The sequence below is a fragment of the Trematomus bernacchii genome, unplaced genomic scaffold (assembly GCF_902827165.1).
Source record: "Trematomus bernacchii unplaced genomic scaffold, fTreBer1.1, whole genome shotgun sequence".
NCBI classification, from domain to species: domain Eukaryota; kingdom Metazoa; phylum Chordata; class Actinopteri; order Perciformes; family Nototheniidae; genus Trematomus; species Trematomus bernacchii.
Window position 1 is genome coordinate 1,657,511 of NW_022987698.1, and position 19,898 is coordinate 1,677,408.

The window sequence follows — 19,898 nt, forward strand, 5'->3', positions numbered from 1 at the left end:
CTCGTTTTGAAGTGGTTCAATCCGATGGGATTTGGTTTGGGAACCGGTACAAGTCCCAAATGCAGAACAAATCATTATCACCACAGACCTGTGACAGATCGCGGATACAAGCGGCCGAGATGGGTTTTCTCCGCAGGGTGGCTGGCGTCTCCCTTAGGAATAAGGTGAGAAGTTCAGTCATCCGGGAGGGACTCGGAGTTGAACCGCTCCTCCTTCACGTCGAAAGGAGCCAGTTGAGGTGGTTCAGGCACCTACCTAGTAAGGATGCCACCTGGGCGCCTCCCTAGGGAGGGGTTCCAGGCGCGTCCAGCTGGGAAGAGACCGAGGGGTAGACCTAGGACCATGTGGAGGGATTATATCTCTTCGCTGGCCTGGGAGCGCCTTGGGATCCCCCAGTCAAAGCTGGTTGATGTGGCCAGGGAAAGGAAAGTTTGGGGCTCTCTGCTGGAACTGCTACCTCCGCGACCCGACCACGGATAAGCGGGAGAAGATGGATGGATGACCTGTGACAGTGATACCTATGGAAGCCTGTTTGCGCCACAGGAAAAAAAAAAAATCCTGTAAGTCAATATATTGACTTACTATCTCAATATATTGGACTTACTATCTCAATATATTGACTTAGCTTTCTCAATATATTGACTTACTATCTCAATATATTGACTTAGCTATCTCAATATATTGACTTACTATCTCAATATATTGACTTAGCTATCTCAATATATTGACTTAGAATATAGAATAAGGCACATAGACATCAATGTTCATCATATAACCGGTACAACTTTATATTAAGGTACACAAATTAACCATCAACTAGTTGTTAATTAACATGCATATTAGCAGTATATTGGCTCTTTATTAGTCATTATAAAACACGTATTAATGCCTTATTCTACATGACTATATTCTACAAGTAACAGGCCATTAGTTGAGAGTTTTTCCTCAATAACCCTCTAATTAGTCCTTATTTATTGCAAGTAAGGAAGTTGTTGTACATGAGCTTTGGTCTTAATATGCTCTCCTCAATATGTCTAAATAGCTAAAAATTTGGTTTTTCTATCTAAGAATATATTCCCTATTTTAAAGTAAAGTCTTGTTCATAACCAACAAGCTAATTTGACTCTAATTGACCTGAACAGGTTCCCTATTCTAAAGTTGCCTCCTCTTCACACTTTGTAAATACATTATAGCACACAACTACTGAAATGAACCTCAACAGTACATGAACAAAGTAGGCTCACGTTGAAATATCTGTTTTATTAATGAAGCACGAGATAGTGCATCGGCAAGGACATGATCGGCCCCCTTTTTATGACTTATGTCAAGGTTGTAGTTCTGGACAATCAATGACCAACGCATAAGGCGTTGATTGTGGTTGTACATCCTTGCAAGAAAAACCAGGGGATTGTGATCAGTGTATACCTTAATAGGTTTTACATTGGAGCCAAGATACACCTCAAAGTACTGCAAGGCAAACAATAGAGCTAAAGCTTCTTTTTCAATCGTAGAGTACTTCAACTGATGTTTGTTAAACTTTCGGGAGTAGTAACTCACGGGGGGATCGATGGCCTGTGCATCTTCTTGTAGAAGAACAGCCCCTGTCCCAACTCCACTGGCATCGACCTCGAGCTTGAATGGCTTCGAAAAGTCTGGTGCAGAAAGAACAGGAGTGCAACACAGAATACAGTTTTTAAGTAGATACTCAACTTCCCTTTTCATAACCTCTCTCTTAACTGGGTTAACCCTATACGCACACTGTTGATGGGCAAAGGGTTGGTTAAGACCACATCATGAGCTAGGACAGAAGTGTGTGAGGGAGTGTCATTAAAAAGACATGCAAAGTCAAATATCAGCTTCTGTATATCACTTCTTGGTTATCAGGGAGATGAGACAAGTAATTGGGCAAATCAGCCAATACCTCAGTATTGCTTAGTCTTGCCCCCTGTGGTGTTGCACTGCGCATCACCAACTCATCCTCATTTGAGCTCACCCTCGAAACTGAAGCCATAGGAGAGACGGTTGTCCCCACCTGGTGAGCTTGGAAGACCTCGTTTTGGTCATCCCTGGAGCAATACTTCTTCAGCATGTTGATATGACACACTCTGGTAGGACGTCTGCGGTCAGGTGTTTGAATGACATAGTTTGTTTCACCGAGCTTCTTATCTACAACATAAGGACCAGAACATTTAGTAGACAGAGCAGAACCAGGTACAGGCAATAGAACCAACACCTTGTCACCTGGCTGAAACAAGCGCGGCTACCGCCTTCTGGTCGTAGCGTTTTCTTCATCTTCCCCTGGGTAGAGGTCAGAGCTTCCCTAGCCAAGGAGCAAGCACGATGTAGACCAGGGGTGCCCATACGTCGATTGCAATCGACCGGTCGATGGCAAGGGTAGTGTGGGTAGATCGCATTGGCAGTGACAAAAAAAAGAAGAACAAAAAAAAGAAAGAAAACTTACTATGGCATTTTGCCACTTGATGAATGTACAGGTAAGCCAGTCCTGAGTTGTATTGTGCCATACGGGTTCATGCAGTTATGAGGGGGCCTCACCTCCTCATCTGAAGCGCAAATGCGGCGCACTATTATACGCTTATGCGGCGCAATTAGTGTAAAGCGCGCCACAGTTTATCCGTCGTTTAGTCCCCCCCCCCCGCTCAAGACACAGATTGGGCAGGGGCGGCCCTGTATGGTAGATCATTTGGCGTGGTCATTTTAATAGTAGCTCCCAAGCTGAAAAAGTGTGGGCACCCCTGATGTAGACGATCCCTAAGTTTGGCGACATACTCCGGGATACTGCAAACTTTTTTCGTTGGCATGATCAAATGCTCTTTAAGAACTCTTAGAGGACCTCTGACCTCATGTCCAAACACTAGCTCCGCAGGACTAAAACCTAGAGACTCCTGAACAGCTTCACAGGCAGCAAATAACACTAAAGGAACACGTCATCCCAATCTTTATGAGACTCGTGGCAATGTTTTCTTAACATGCATTGCATAGTCTGGTGAAACCTCTCTAAATGCCCCCTGACTTTCAGGATGATTGGGCTGGATGTCACATGCTTGATACCTAAGGTGTCAAGTACCCGGGCAAACCACTTTAGACATGAAGTTGGTACCTTGGTCTGTTTGAAACTACCTTCATGGAGAAAAACTCAGAAGTGCTTGGTGATGACCGGGCAGTGGATTTTCCGTAGTGGGATGGCTTCTGGGAACCTAGTGGAGGCACACATGACAGTTAAGAGAAAACTGGTTTCCAGTTTTAGTTTTTGGCAAGGGTCCCACACAATCCACAATCACCCTATCAAATGGCTCTCCCATTACTGGAATGGGAATGAGAGGAGCAGGGTGAATCACCTGATTCGGTTTACCAGCAACTTGGCACACATGACATGTTCGACAATAAAGAACTACATCAGACTTGAGTCCTGGCCAAATAAATGTTTTAAAAACTCTTTCAACACGTTTTTGTTACCCCCATGCGACCTGACCACGGATGATCATGAGCCAAGGACATCACCTGAGAACGATAGGCTGTTGGCACAACAACATGCTATATAATTGCAAAGGAGTCTGACTCCTCACAGGCATCACTAATCCAGCGACGCATTAATAGGCCATCTTCCATAATGTAGGCCATCTTTCTTTGACTTGGCCTCTTCCTGACTGATAACAGAAGAGAGACATTTAGAAAGTGTTTCTCACTTAACTGGGCTGCCATGAATTCTTCCCGAGTGGCAGGCAGTTGTACAAGCTCTGAGCTGTTACTGGGTGATCCAGCACCAGCAGACCGGGTTAGTTTGTCTGTAGCCTACACACAAACTTGAAAGATTGACAATAACGTTTTTTTTTAATTTTTTAATTTATTTGACAGGGACAGTGCACATTGATTAACATTTCTGTAAATGCGCCAGAGTTAGCCAACAGGCTATTTTTCATCTGCAGTCCATGGACAGATGTTTGAAAGTCATCCTAAAAAAAGAATGTCACTTCAAATGACAGGTAATACAATCAGTAAACAACATTCAACATAGGATGCTTATATTATGATAAAGCATATATAAAACATAAAAACAAAAATACATATTCACAAGCAGACAGATAGCAACAGGTCAAGGCACAATGTGTACAACAGAGCGTTGTAAAGTGCAGATTGTGTCAGTGTTATGACAGAGCTGATTTTCCACTAACCGATGTTTTTAAATTAGATTTGAATAAACTGCATGTGTTTTGTTCTCTAACGTTACAGGGATTGAGTTCCACCTGGTGTACAGCTTTAAAAGAAAATGAATATTGGCTGAATGAACTCTTCCTTAATGGAACAACGTAATCTCCTCTTGTTGCAGCTCTTGTTGACCTATAGTTATAGGGTGTGTGTATGGTGATAAAATGTCTGAGCGGAGGTGAGGTAAGTTGACTTTGACTTGACTTTCAAAGCTATAATATAGTTTGTCTAATATTAACGTCTAATATTTGAGTAAAATGCGTGTTGTAAACTGTAACGTTCTTGTTGGTTATAACTGGGGATGTAGCTCAGTGGTAGAGCGCATGCTTTGCATGTATGAGGCCCCGGGTTCAATCCCCGGCATCTCCACTCGTTTGAAGTGGTTCAATCCGATGGGATTTGGTTTGGGAACCGGTACAAGTCCCAAATGCAGAACAAATCATTATCACCACAGACCTGTGACAGATCGCGGATACAAGCGGCCGAGATTGGTTTTCTCCGCAGGGTGGCTGGCGTCTCCCTTTGGAATAAGGTGAGAAGTTCAGTCATCCGGGAGGGACTCGGAGTTGAAACCGCCCCCTCCTGCACGTCGAAAGGAGCCAGTTGAGGTGGTTCAGGCACCTACCTAGTAAGGATGCCACCTGGGCGCCTCCCTAGGGAGGGGTTCCAGGCGTGTCCAGCTGGGAAGAGACCGAGGGGTAGACCTAGGACCAGGTGGAGCGACTATATCTCTTCGCTGGCCTGGGATCGCCTTGGGATCCCCAGTCAAAGCTGGTTGATGTGGCCAGGGAAAGGAAAGTTTGGGGCTCTCTGCTGGAAACTGCTACCCTCCGCGACCCGACCACGGATAAGCGGGAGAAAATGGATGGATGGACCTGTGACAGTGATACCTATGGAAGCCTGTTTGCGCCACAGGAAAAAAAAAAAGATCCTGTAAGTCAATATATTGACTTACTATCTCAATATATTGACTTACTATCTCAATATATTGACTTAGCTATCTCAATATATTGACTTACTATCTCAATATATTGACTTAGCTATCTCAATATATTGACTTACTATCTCAATATATTGACTTAGCTATCTCAATATATTGACTTACTATCTCAATATTTTGACTTAGCTATCTCAATATATTGACTTAGAATATAGAATAAGGCACATAGACATCAATGTTCATCATATAACCGGTACAAACTTTATATTAAGGTACACAAATTAACCATCAACTAGTTGTTAATTAACATGCATATTAGCAGTATATTGGCTCTTTATTAGTCATTATAAAACACGTATTAATGCCTTATTCTACATGACTATATTCTACAAGTAATAGGCCATTAGTTGAGAGTTTTTCCTCAATAACCCTCTAATTAGTCCTTATTTATTGCAAGTAAGGAAGTTGTTGTACATGAGCTTTGGTCCTTAATATGCTCTCCTCAATATGTCTAAATAACTAAAAATGTGGTATTTCTATCTAAGAATATATTCCCTATTTTAAAGTAAAGTCTTGTTCATAACCAACAAGCTATATTGTAGCTCTAATTGACCTGAACAGGTTCCCTATTCTAAAGTTGCCTCCCTCTTCACACTTTGTAAAATACATTATAGCACACAACTACTGAAATGAACCTCAATCGTGAAGTTTGCTGATGACACGACCGTCATCGGCCAGATTCACAGACGATGACGAGACGGCGTACAGAGAGGAGGTCGAAAACCTGACATCTCTTGGTGCCAGGATAACAACCTCCATCTCAACATCAGCAAAACAAAGGAGCTGATTGTGGACTACAGGAAGCAGCAGGGAGAGGGACACGCCCCCATCGCCATCAATGGGACTACAGTGGAGAGAGTCAAAAGCGTCAGGTTCCTTGGGGTCCACATCACTGAGGACCTGACATGGTCTCTTCACACCACCCACCATCACCAAGAAAGCTCGACAGCGGCTCTTCTTCCTCCGCAGGTTGAGGAGGTTCAAAATGGATTCCAGGATACTCTGCAACTTCTACAGGTGCACCGATAGAGAGTATCCTCACTGGCAGCATAACGGCCTGGTATGGCAGCTGCATCCGACCTCGATCGGTAAGGCTTTACAGAGGGTGGTGAAAACTGCACAGCACATCACCAGGACGGAGCTGCCATCCATGGAGGACCTTTACTCCCAGCGGCTCAGGAAGAAATCACTACGGATTATCAAAGACCCCCATCACCCCAGCCACAAAACTGTTCTTTCTGTTGCCGTCTGGCAGACGTTACCGCAGCATCCTGGCAAGGACAAGAAGATTCGGAGACAGTTTCTTCCCGCGGGCAGTGAGACGTGTTAAAAAATTGAACTATTGAAACAAATCAAACATTCATCTGCTACCTCAGTGGTATGTATCTAATACCTAATATCATTCCAATAACTTGTATATAGACTCGTACTGCACTATTCCACATCATAACTTTATTTCATTTTATAACTATTATTATTTTTGTATTGCTTCAAAGCTCTTATTGTTATTGTTATTATGTTATTATGTTGCATTGTTGGAGAAGCCTGTGAAATAAGATTTTCAACTGCATAATTACTCTGTAGCTAGGTCAGATTGACAATAAAGACCTTGAACCTTGAACCTTGAACAACAGTACATGAACAAAGTAGGCTCACGTGAAATATCTGTTTTATTAATGAAGCACGAGATAGTGCATCGGCAAGGAACATGATCGGCCCCCTTTTTATGACTTATGTCAAGGTTGTAGTTCTGGACAATCAATGACCAACGCATAGGCGTTTGATTGTGGTTTGTACATCCTTGCAAGAAAAACCAGGGATTGTGATCAGTGTATACCTTAATAGGTTTACACTGGAGCCAAGATACACCTCAAAGTGCTGTGCAAGGCAAACAATAGAGCTAAAGCTTATTTGTTCAATTCGTAGAGTACTTCAACTGATGTTTGTTAAACTTTTCGGGAGTAGTAACTCACGGGGTGATTGATGGCCTGTGCATCTTCTTGTAGAAGAACAGCGCCTGTCCCAACTCCACTGGCATCGACCTCGAGCTTGAAATGGCTTCGAAAAGTCGGGTGCAGAAAGAACAGGTGTGCAACACAGAATACCTTTAAGGCTCTCAAATGACTGTTGACACTCACCGGACCAACGAAAGGCTTTGAGGACTGGTCACGTAGTGAGCGGGGCCGCCCACCGAGGAAGAAGTTTCTGCAGAAACGGCGATAGTACCCTGCCATTCCTAGGAAGCGGCGAAAGTTCCCTTCTGGTGGATGGCACTGGGAGGGAGGGCAATTCCCCTGATCTTTGCATCATCAGGGCACACCTGCCCTCGACCAACTTGCTGACCAAGGTAGAAGAACGGTACCTTTTCCAAACTCACATTTGGCAAGGTATAACGTTAGGGATGCGGCGCCGACAAGCACTTAAAAACTTCTCTTAAGGTAGCACACGTGGCTAGAGCCCAGTCATTAGAATAGAAAACAATTGTCGTCCAGATTTGCCTTACAGTTTGGAATATGTCCTAATACAAGATGTACACAGCCTCTGAAAGGTGGCAGGTGCGTTACATATACCGAAAGGCATCACAGTGTACTGAGGAAGCTGTCAGGGGTCACAAAGGCTGAGATATCGGAAGCACGCTGTGTTAAAGGAACTTGCCAGCATCCCTTTAACATGTCCAGCTTACTGACAATTGTGGCAGGACCGATTTCATCGATGCAGTCATCAATGAGCGGTAAACGGGTGTGCATCGGAGGACAGTGACAGCAGTAACCTTGCGAAAGTCAGTGCAGAATCTGGGACTTCCATCTGACTTTGTGTCTAGCACACAAGGGGAACTCCATGAACTGGAACTAGGACTTGCAAATCCGTTTTAAGTAGATACTCAACTTCCCTTTCATAACCTCTCTCTTAACTGGGTTAACCCTATACAGCAAGCTGTTTGATGGGCAAAGGGTTGGTTAAGACCCACATCATGAGCTAGGACAGAAGTGTGTGAGGGAGTGTCATTTAAAAAGACATGCAAAGTCAAATAGCAGCTTCTGTATATCACTTTCTTGGTTATCAGGGAGATTAGACAAGTAATTGGGCAAATCAGCCAATACCTCAGTATTGCTTAGTCTTGCCCCCTGTGGTGTTGCACTGCGCAATCACCAACTCATCCTCATTTGAGCTCACCCTCGAAACTGAAGCCATAGGAGAGACGGTTGTCCCCACCTGGTGAGCTTTGGAAGACTCGTTTTGGTCATCCCTGGAGCAGTACTTCTTCAGCATGTTGATATGACACACTCTGTGTGAGGATTTACAGTATCTCCCTCCTTCTTCTCTTCTTTGTTTTATGTTTGTTATGTTCGTTCTGTCTGTCTGTGTGTCTGTCTCCCTGGCTGGGTGTGGCTGACCCACTTCTGATTCCCGCCAACTTCACCTCCGCAGCTGCTGCTCATCATCCTGATTACACTACTCACCTTCACCTGCTTATATGCCGCGGTCTCTCATCCAGTATTCACCAAGTTCGTCGTTTCAACCTCGCTGGTAATTCGACTGGTACATGTAGTTTATGGTAACACTAACTCTCTGTGTTCCTGCCGAATCTAACCCTTGTGTCGTTCTCCGTTCAGAATCCATCTGCCTACTCCTCTGCCTGCACATCCAGCCACGTACCTCTCGTCTGAGTATCTCCGTGCTTCCACGCACACCGGCTCCAACCTGTCAACTATCGCCAGCCTCTGGATCAGCGGCTTCCTCGCCAGTGTACCTTCGTGCTTCCACGCACACCAGCTCCTTCCTGTCGACTCTCACCAGCTCTGGTCCCCCGGCTCTCCTCGCCAGAGTATCTCCGTGCATATCCGCACCACCTCAGTTAACAAACCCTGGCTTTGGGTTTTATTGGATATTTAATCCCTCGTCTGACTCTATATAAGGTTTTTTGGTTAATAAACCTTTTCTACCTCAAAAGCTCTGTTTCATCGTCCTGTGTTCAGCATTGTGAGTTCACTCCTGTAGCTACCGTGAGCTTAACAGTACGAAACTGGTCACTATGAGCTTCCGCTGATGCCGGATCGGATCCCGCCTCAGTCCAGCACGCCATTTCCCATCAGGGAAATCTTCTGGGCCATCATGAGCAAGATGATTCCGAGCCTTAGTGGAGAGCAATCAATCCATGGCTCTAAACGTCTCAACACCTTGCTGCTCAGGTCTCTGCTTGACGGTCTTCTGGTACACTTCCTGCCATCCTCCTATCCACCTGTGGATTCCACTCCATGCCGGGACTTCCCCATTGCCGATCCTGAGCCTTTCCACGGAGAGGTGGAGAAATGCAGAGGATTTCTTTTTCAATGCAATAAGGTATTTCGCCAGCGCCCGTGTCTTTTTCCTCTGATGGAACTAAGATTAACTATATGTTGAGTTTGCTTCGTGGAAGAGCTTTAACCTGGGCCGAAGCATTGAGTTCTTCTGTGGATTACAATACACTTTCCTTTGGAGTATTTTTTCGGATCATTTTCCTCTGTTTTTGATCATCCTGAACACTCTGGCTCAGCTGCTAATCGTCTGTTGAATCTGCAACAAGGAACTCGAACCATTTGCAGATTATTCTATCGAGTTGCGCACACTGGCGGGCAGAAGCCCGATGGGACGAGGCGGGCTTTAAGGGCTGTGTTTGTTAGGGGATTGAGGGATCAACTGAAGGATGAGCTGGCTGCAAAGAGAGGAGGCCTGCTGACCTCCAATCCTTAATCTCCTGGGTTTCTCGTCTCGACAGCCGGCTGCGGGAGCGCCGTGCGGAGCGCACGCAAGGCGTCCTCCTTTTGCTTTGCCTTATCAGCCAAACAGTTCTCCCAGGTTTGCTCCCTCTGTGTCCGGACCCATCTGGCTTCACCTCACCCAACCCGCGTGCCCACTTCTGCTATGGTGGAACCTATGCAGTTGGGACGCACTGGATTATCCCCTGAGGAGCGCCTTCGACGTATTAGGTGTGGAGAATGCCTTGTACTGTGGAAAGGGTGGCCATATCCTCTCTGGCTGTCCTGTTTCGCCCAAACGCAAGGGCTCGTCAGTGAAGTTGGGGGTCCTGACGAGTTCGCTTCCTACACCTATTGTAGCCCCCAATTTTGAGCCGTTTTTTGATTCCTGCTAGACTTTGTTTCAACGCTCAGACATTGCCCTTTCTGCTCTCGTTGACTCTGGAGCTGAGGATAGCTTTGTGGACTGTGAACTAGCCAAACAAGCTGGGGTTACATTTGGGAAACTCTAACAGAACCTCTGACAGCATATGCTTTAAATGGGAAAAGCATTTCTAAGTGTTACACAGCAGACACAACCCTTTAACCCTGTTTATTTCTGGTAATCACAGAGAGGAGATTCACCTGAAGGGTTATTTCCTCACCAGCAACCCCTTTGGTTCTTGGATACCCATGGCTTCGCACCCACAATCCACATATTGATTGGGCCGGAGGGAAGAATCATGGAATGGAGCCAGTCGTGCACCTTCACTGTTTACAGTCTGCTGTGCCTCCCGTCCCTGTCGAACCTAAGTCTGCTCCTTGTGTCTCTGCTGAAGTTGACTTGTCTGGTGTTCCTGAAGTTTATCACAGCCTGAGTGGGGTCTTCAACAAGGAGGAAAGCTCTCTCTCTCCCTCCTCATCGTCCCTATGTATTGTCCCATCAATCTGCTGCCTGGAGCTCCTTTACCCACCAGCAGGCTTTATAATCTGTCTCGGCCTGAAAGAGAAGTCCATGGAGAGATACATCGGTGACTCTCTTGCTTCTGGGATAATGTCGTCCTTCTTCCTCTCCTCTGGGTGCTGGGTTTTTTTTCGTGGACAAAAAGGATAAGTCTCCTCCGACCCTGTATTGACTTTCGTGGGCTAAATAACATTACAGTTAAAAACAAGTACCCACTTCCCCTGATAAACTCAGCCTTTTGAACCTCTCCAAGGTGCCACCATCTTCTCCAAGCTCGACCTCAGGAATGCCTACCACCCCTTGTTCGAATTCGCCAAGGAGATGAGTGGAAGACAGCTTTCAACACCCCCCTTGGTCACTTCGAATATCTTGTCATGCCCTTTGGACTCTCAATGCCCCCGCTGTTTTCCAGGCCCCTGGTTAACGATGTCCTACGAGACTTCCTTAACCGATTCGTGTCGTTTACATTGACGACATCTTGATTTTTTCCACGAGTCCTGGAGGAACATCAGGACCACGTCAGTCAGGTGCTGCACAAGGCTGCCTTGAGAACAAGCTGTTCGTCAAGGCTGAGAAGTGCGAGTTTCACCAGGAGCGGGTCAGCTTCCTGGGATATATCATCAGGCAGGGCAAGTTGGAGGCTGATCCAGGAAAGATCCTAGCGTGTCTCCGAGTGGCCAGTCCCCACTACTAGGAAGGAGCTGCAGAGGTTCCTGGGTTTGCTAACTTCTATCGCCGGTTCATCAGGAACTATAGCAAGGTAGCAGCTCCACTCTCCAGTCTCACTTCTGTCAAGATCAAGTTTACCTGGACTACTGATGCTAACAAGGCATTTCTTCTCCTCAAATCCTTGTTCACATCTGCCCCACATACTCATCCAGCCCAGACTCAAGCAAGCAGGTTTGTGGTGGAGGTAGATGCATCTGACATCGGGGTTGGCGCTGTTTTGTCTCAGACGGCAGGGCCAGACAATAAGCTTCACCCATGTGCTTTCTTCTCTCGCCGTCTTTCCCCAGCTGAGAGAAATTATGATGTGGCCAACAGTTGACAGGGACACTAAGGAGTTTGTTTCAGCCTGCACTACATGTGCTAGGAGCAAGGCCTCTCATCAGAGACCTGCAGGATTGCTCCAGCCCCTTCCTATCCCAAGTCGACCTTGGTCTCATATTGCACTAGATTTTGTCACCGGCCTACCTCCCTCACAAGGGAAACACAATATTCTAACAGTTGTAGACCGTTTCTCCAAATGTGCCCATTTTGTAGCTCTGCCCAAGCTTCCCTCAGCCCTGGAGACCGGTCAACTTCTCACCCAGCATGTTTTCCGCCTGCATGGAATCCCGGCTGACATCGTCTCCGACCGTGGACCTCAGTTCATCTCTCTGGTTTGGAAGAATTTCTGTCATTCACTTGGTGCATCGGTCAGTCTAACTTCTGGTTATCATCCCCAGTCAAACGGTCAAACTGAAAGGGCCAATCAAGACCTGGAATCTACTCTCCGCTGTGTTGCCAATCGCAATCAATCTACCTGGAGCTCCCTTCTACCCTGGGTGGAGTATTCCTTTAATTCACTCACGTCTTCTGCAACTGCTCTCTCTCCTTTTGAAGCCTCCTTAGGGTACCAACCTCCCCTGTTTCCTGAGGAGGAGAGTGAGTTGGCAGTTCCTTCTGTCCAGCATCACATTCAACGGTGCCGTAAGATTTGGAGGGACACTCGCTCAGAACTCCTCCGGACTTCTACCAGGAATCAACGGTCAGCTAACCGTCACAGACATGCCGCTCCCCATTACACCCCTGGACAATCAGTTTGGTTGTCTTCCAAAAATATCTCACTCCTCACCGAGTCAAAGAAACTGTCCCCTCGGTTCCTTGGGCCTTTCCTCATTGAGCGCATTATTAACCCCTCTGCTGTCCGCTTGAGACTCCCCAGATCCATGAAGGTTCATCCAACCTTTCATGTTTCCCAGATCAAGCCAGTCCACACTAGTGACCTGTGCCCTCCAACCATTCCCCCTCCTCCCCCCCGAGTCATCGATGATCATCCTGCCTACACTGTGCATCGGCTTATGGATGTCAGACGCCGGGGCAGGGGCTTTCAGTACCTGGTTGATTGGGAGGGTTACAACCTGGAGGAACGTTGCTGGGTGCCTCGGTCACGCATCATGGACCCTGTCATGGTGAGGGAGTTCCACAGAGCACACCCTGACAAGCCTGGTGGTCGCCAGGAGGCTCCCGTGGAGAGGGGGGTACTGTGAGGATTTACAGTATCTCCCTCCTTCTTCTCTTCTTTGTTTTATGTTTGTTATGTTCGTTCTGTCTGTCTGTGTGTCTGTCTCCCTGGCTGGGTGTGGCTGACCCACTTCTGATTCCCGCCAACTCACCTCCGCAGCTGCTGCTCATCATCCTGATTACACTACTCACCTTCACCTGCTTATATGCCCGGTCCTCTCATCCAGTATTCACCAGTTCGTCGTTTCACCTCGCTGGTAATTCGACTTGGTACATGTAGTTTATGGTAAAACTAACTCTCTGTGTTCCTGCCGAATCTAACCCTTGTGTTCTCCGTCAGAATCCATCTGCCTACTCCTCTGCCTGCCACATCCAGCCACGTACCTCTCGTCTGAGTATCTCCGTGCTTCCACGCACACCGGCTCCAACCTGTCAACTATCGCCAGCTCTGGATCAGCGGCTTTCCTCGCCAGTGTACCTTCGTGCTTCCACGCACACCAGCTCCTTCCTGTCGACTCTCACCAGCTCTGGTCCCCCGGCTCTCCTCGCCAGAGTATCTCCGTGCATATCCGCACCACCTCAGTTAACAAACCCTGGCTTTGGGTTTATTGGATATTTAATCCCTCGTCTGACTCTATATAAGGTTTTTGGTTAATAAACCTTTTTCTACCTCAAAAGCTCTGTTTCATCGTCCTGTGTTCAGCATTGTGAGTTCACTCCTGTAGCTACCGGTGAGCTTAACACTCTGGTAGGACGTCTGCGGTCAGGTGTTTGAATGACGTAGTTTGTTTCACCGAGCTTCTTATCTACAACATAAGGACCAGAACATTTAGTAGACAGAGCAGAACCAGGTACAGGCAATAGAACCAACACCTTGTCACCTGGCTGAAACAAGCGCGCTACCGCCTTCTGGTCGTAGCGTTTCTTCATCTTCCCCTGGGTAGAGGTCAGAGCTTCCCTAGCCAAGGAGCAAGCACGATGTAGCTCAGGGGTGCCCAATACGTCGATTGCAATCGACCGGTCGATGGCAAGGGTAGTGTGGGTAGATCGCATTGGCAGTGACAAAAAAAGAAGAACAAAAAAAAGAAAAAAACTTACTATGGCATTGCCACTTGATTGATGTACAGGTAAGCCAGTCTGAGTTTGTATTGTGCCATACAGGTTCATGCAGTTATGAGGGGGCCTCACCTCCTCATCTGAAGTGCAAATGCGGCGCACTATTATACGCTTATGCGGCGCAATTAGTGTAAGCGCGCCACAGTTTATCCGTCGCTTAGTCCCCCCCCCCCCGCTCAAGACACAGATTGGGCAGGGGCGGCCCTGTAGGTAGATCATTTGGGCGTGGTCATTTTAATAGTAGCTCCCAAGCTGAAAAAGTGTGGGCACCCCTGATGTAGACGATCCCTAAGTTTGGCGACATACTCCGGGATACTGCAAACTTTTTTTCGTTGGCATGATCAAATGCTCTTTAAGAACTCTTAGAGGACCTCTGACCTCATGTCCAAACACTAGCTCAGCAGGACTAAAACCTAGAGACTCCTGAACAGCTTCACAGGCAGCAAATAACACTAAAGGAACACCGTCATCCCAATCTTTATGAGACTCGTGGCAATGTTTTCTTAACATGCATTGCATAGTCTGGTGAAACCTCTCTAATGCCCCCTGACTTTCAGGATGATATGGGCTGGATGTCACATGCTTGATACCTAAGGTTGTCAAGTACCCGGGCAAAACACTTTAGACATGAAGTTGGTACCTTGGTCTGTTTGAACTACCTTCATGAGGAAAAACTTCAGAAGTGCCTTGGTGATGACCGGGGCAGTGATTTTCCGTAGTGGGATGGCTTCTGGGAAACCTAGTGGAGGCACACATGACAGTTAAGAGAAACTGGTTTCCAGTTTTAGTTTTTGGCAAGGGTCCCACACAATCCACAATCACCCTATCAAATGGCTCTCCCATTACTGGAATGGGAATGAGAGGAGCAGGGTGAATCACCTGATTCGGTTTACCAGCAACTTGGCACACATGACATGTTCGACAATAAAGAACTACATCAGACTTGAGTCCTGGCCAAAATAAATGTTTTAAAACTCTTTCACACGTTTTTGTTACCCCCATGCGACCTGACCACGGATGATCATGAGCCAAGGACATCACCTGAGAACGATAGGCTGTTGGCACAACAACCTGATAAATTGCAAAGGAGTCTGACTCCTCACAGGCATCACTAATCCAGCGACGCATTAATAGGCCATCTTCCATAATGTAGGCCATCTTCTTTGACTTGGCCTCTTCCTGACTGATAGCAGAAGAGAGACATTTAGAAAGTGTTTCATCACTTAACTGGGCTGCTATGAATTCTTCCCGAGTGGCAGGCAGTTGTACAAGCTCTGAGCTGTTACTGGGTGATCCAGCACCAGCAGACCGGGTCAGTTTGTCTGTAGCCTACACACAAACTGAAAGATTGACAATAACGTTTTTTTTTTTTTTTTTTATTTATTTGACAGGGACAGTGCACATTGATTAACATTTCTGTAAATGCGCCAGAGTTAGCCAACAGGCTATTTTTCATCTGCAGTCCATGGACAGATGTTGAAAGTCATCCTAAAAAAAAAATGTCACTTCAAATGACAGGTAAATACAATCAGTAAAATAACATTCAACATAGATGCTTATATTATGATAAAAGCATATATAAAAACATAAAAACAAAAATACATATTCACAAAGCAGACAGATAGCAACAGGTCAAGGCACATGTGTACAAACAGAGCGTTGTAAAGTGCAGATTGTGTCAGTGTTGACAGAGCTGATTTTCCACTAACCATGTTTTTTAAATTAGATTTGAATAAACTGCATGTGTTTTGTTCTCTAATCGTTACAGGGATTGAGTTCCACTGTTGTACAGCTTTAAAAGAAAATGAAATATTGGCTGAAATGAACTCTTCCTTAATGGAACAACGTAATCTCCTCTTGTTGCAGCTCTTGTTGACCTAGTTATAGGTGTGCGTATGGTGATAAAATGTCTGAGCGGAGGTGAGGGTAAGTTGACTTTGACTTGACTTTCAAAGCTATAATATAGTTTGTCTAATATTAACGTCTAATATTTGAGTAAATGCGTGTTGTAAACTGTAACGTTCTTGTTGGTTATAACTGGGGATGTAGCTCAGTGGTTAGAGCGCATGCTTTGCATGTATGAGGCCCCGGGTTCAATCCCCGGCATCTCCACTCGTTTTGAAGTGGTTCAATCCGATGGGATTTGGTTTGGGAACCGGTACAAGTCCCAATGCAAGAACAAATCATTATCCACCACAGACCTGTGACAGATCGCGGATTACAAGCGGATCCGAGATGGGTTTTCTCCGCAGGGTGGCTGGCGTCTCCCTTAGGAATAAGGTGAGAAGTTCAGTCATCCGGGAGGGACTCGGAGTTGAACCGCTCCTCCTTCACGTCGAAAGGAGCCAGTTGAGGTGGTTTCAGGCACCTACCTAGTAAGGATGCCACCTGGGCGCCTCCCTAGGGAGGGGTTCCAGGCGCGTCCAGCTGGGAAGAGGACCGAGGGGTAGACCTAGGACCAGGTGGAGGGATTATATCTCTTCGCTGGCCTGGGAGCGCCTTGGGATCCCCCAGTCAAAGCTGGTTGATGTGGCCCAGGGAAAGGAAAGTTGGGGCTCTCTGCTGGAACTCGCTACCTCCGCGACCCCGACCACGGATAAGCGGGAGAAGATGGATGGATGGACCTGTGACAGTGATACCTATGGAAGCCTGTTTGCGCCACAGGAAAAAAAAAAAATCCTGTAAGTCAATATATTGACTTACTATCTCAATATATTGACTTAGCTATCTCAATATATTGACTTAATATCTCAATATATTGACTTAGCTATCTAAATATATTGACTTACTATCTCAATATATTGACTTACTATCTCAATATATTGACTTAGCTATCTCAATATATTGACTTACTATCTCAATATATTGACTTAGCTATCTCAATATATTGACTTAGAATATAGAATAAGGCACATAGACATCAATGTTTATCATATAACCGGTACAACTTTATATTAAGGTACAGAAATTAACCATCATCTAGTTGTTAATTAACATGCATATTAGCAGTATATTGGCTCTTTATTAGTCATTATAAAACACGTATTAATGCCTTATTCTACATGACTATATTTCTACAAGTAATAGGGCCATTAGTTGAGAGTTTTTCCTCAATAACCCTCTAATTAGTCCTTATTTATTGCAAATAAGGAAGTTGTTTGTACATGAGCTTTGGTCTTAATATGCTCTCCTCAATATGTCTAAATAACAAAAAATTAGGTATTTCTATCTAAGAATATATTCCCTATTTTAAAGTAAAGTCTTGTTCATAACCAACAAGCTAATTTGACTCTAATTGACCTCAACAGGTTCCCTATTCTAAAGTTGCCTCCTCTTCACACTTTGTAAATACATTATAGCACACAACTACTGAAATGAACCTCAACAGTACATGAACAAAGTAGGGCTCACGTTGAAATATCTGTTTTATTAATGAAGCACGAGATAGTGCATCGGCAAGAACATGATCGGCCCCTTTTTATGACTTATGTCAAGGTTGTAGTTTCTGGACAATCAATGAGCAACACATAAGGCGTTGATTGTGGTTGTACATCCTTGCAAGAAAAACCAGGGGATTGTGATCAGTGTATACCTTAATAGGTTTTACACTGGAGCCAAGATACACCTCAAAGTGCTGCAAGGCAAACAATAGAGCTAAAGCTTATTTTTCAATCGTAGAGTACTTCAACTGATGTTGTTAAACTTTCGGGAGTAGTAAACTCACGGGGGGATCGATGGCCTGTGCATCTTCTTGTAGAAGAACAGCCCCTGTCCCAACTCCACTGGCATCGACCTCGAGCTTGAATGGCTTCGAAAAGTCTGGTGCAGAAAGAACAGGAGTGCAACACAGAATACCTTTAAGGCTCTCAAATGACTGTTGACACTTACCGGACCAAACGAAAGGCTTTGAGAGACTGGTCAACGTAGTGAGCGGGGCCGCCACCGAGGAGAAGTTTCTGCAGAAACGGCGATAGTACCCTACCATTCCTAGGAAGCGGCGAAGTTCCCTTCTGGTGGATGGCACTGGGAGGGAGGCAATTGCCCTGATATTTGCATCATCAGGGCACACCTGCCCTCGACCAACCTGCTGACCAAGGTAGAGAACGGTACCTTTTCCAAACTCACATTTGGCAAGGTTTAACGTTAGGGATGCGGCCGACAAGCACTTAAAAACTTCTCTTAAGGTAGCAACGTGGCTAGCCCAGTCATTAGAATAGAAAACATTGTCGTCCAGATATGCCTTACAGTTTGGAATATGTCCTAATACAAGATTTACAAGCCTCTGAAATGTGGCAGGTGCGTTACATATACCGAAAGGCATCACAGTGTACTGAAGGAAGCTGTCAGGGGTCACAAAGGCTGAGATATCGGAAGCACGCTGTGTTAAAGGAACTTGCCAGCATCCCTTTAACATGTCCAGCTTACTGACAAATTGTGCAGGACCGATTTCATCGATGCAGTCATCAATGAGCGGTAACGGGTGTGCATCGGGGACAGGGACAGCATTAACCTTGCGAAAGTCAGTGCAGAATCTGGGACTTCCATCTGACTTTGTGTCTAGCACACAAGGGGAACTCCATGAACTGGAACTAGGCCTTGCAAATCCGTTTTTAAGTAGATACTCAACTTCCCTTTTCATAACCTCTCTCTTAACTGGGTTAACCCTATACACAAGCTGTTTGATGGGCAAAGGGTTGGTTAAGACCACATCATGAGCTAGGACAGAAGTGTGTGAGGGAGTGTCATTTAAAAGACATGCAAAGTCAAATATCAGCTTCTGTATATCACTTTCTTGGTTATCAGGGAGATGAGACAAGTAATTGGGCAAATCAGCCACTACCTCAGTATTGCTTAGTCTTGCCCCCTGTGGTGTTGCACTGCGCATCACAACTCATCCTCATTTGAGCTCACCCTCGAAACTGAAGCCATAGGAGAGACGGTTGTCCCCACCTGGTGAGCTTGGAAGACTCGTTTTGGTCATCCCTGGAGCAGTACTTCTTCAGCATGTTGATATGACACACTCTGGTAGGACGTCTGCGGTCAGGTGTTTGAATGACGTAGTTTGTTTCACCGAGCTTCTTATCTACAACATAAGGACAGAACATTTAGTAGACAGAGCCAGAACCAGGTACAGGCAATAGAACAACACCCTTGTCACCTGGCTGAAACAAGCGCTGCTACCGCCTTTCTGGTCGTTCAGCGTTTCTTTCATCTTCCCCTGGGTAGAGGTCAGAGCTTCCCTAGCCAGGAGCAATGCACGATGTAGCTCAGGGGTGCCCCAATACGTCGATTTGCAATCGATCTCCGGTCGATGGCAAGGGTTAGTGTGGGTAGATCGCATTGGGCAGTGACAAAAAAGATAGAACAAAAAAAAGAAAAAAACTTACTATGGCATTTGCCACTTGATTGATGTACAGGTAAGCCAGTCTGAGTTTGTATTGTGCCATACAGGTCATGCAGTTATGAGGGGGCCTCACCTCCTCATCTGAAGCGGCAAATGCGGCGCACTATATACGCTTATGCGGCGCAATTAGTGTAAGTGTGCCACAGTTATCCGTCGTTTAGTCCCCCCCCCCCCGCTTCAAGACTACAGATTTGGGCAGGGTGCGGCCCTCTGTAGGTAGATCATTTGGGCGTGGTCATTTTAATAGTA

The 19,898-nt window shown here is 45.8% G+C and overlaps 1 long non-coding RNA gene and 2 other non-coding genes across 3 annotated transcripts; all 3 read left to right on the top strand.

Annotated features, from left to right (window-relative positions):
• The first annotated feature begins 4,521 nt into the window (after window positions 1–4,521).
• Window positions 4,522–4,593, top strand: trnaa-ugc. Its single transcript has one exon. It is a non-coding gene; the product is annotated as a tRNA-Ala (tRNA).
• A 7,537-nt stretch (window positions 4,594–12,130) lies between these two features.
• Window positions 12,131–13,806, top strand: LOC117489400. The gene is made up of 2 exons (XR_004556598.1): window positions 12,131–13,386; window positions 13,470–13,806. It is a non-coding gene; the product is annotated as an uncharacterized LOC117489400 (long non-coding RNA).
• A 2,478-nt stretch (window positions 13,807–16,284) lies between these two features.
• On the top strand, window positions 16,285–16,357 carry trnaa-ugc. Its single transcript has one exon. It is a non-coding gene; the product is annotated as a tRNA-Ala (tRNA).
• The last annotated feature ends 3,541 nt before the right edge of the window (window positions 16,358–19,898 follow it).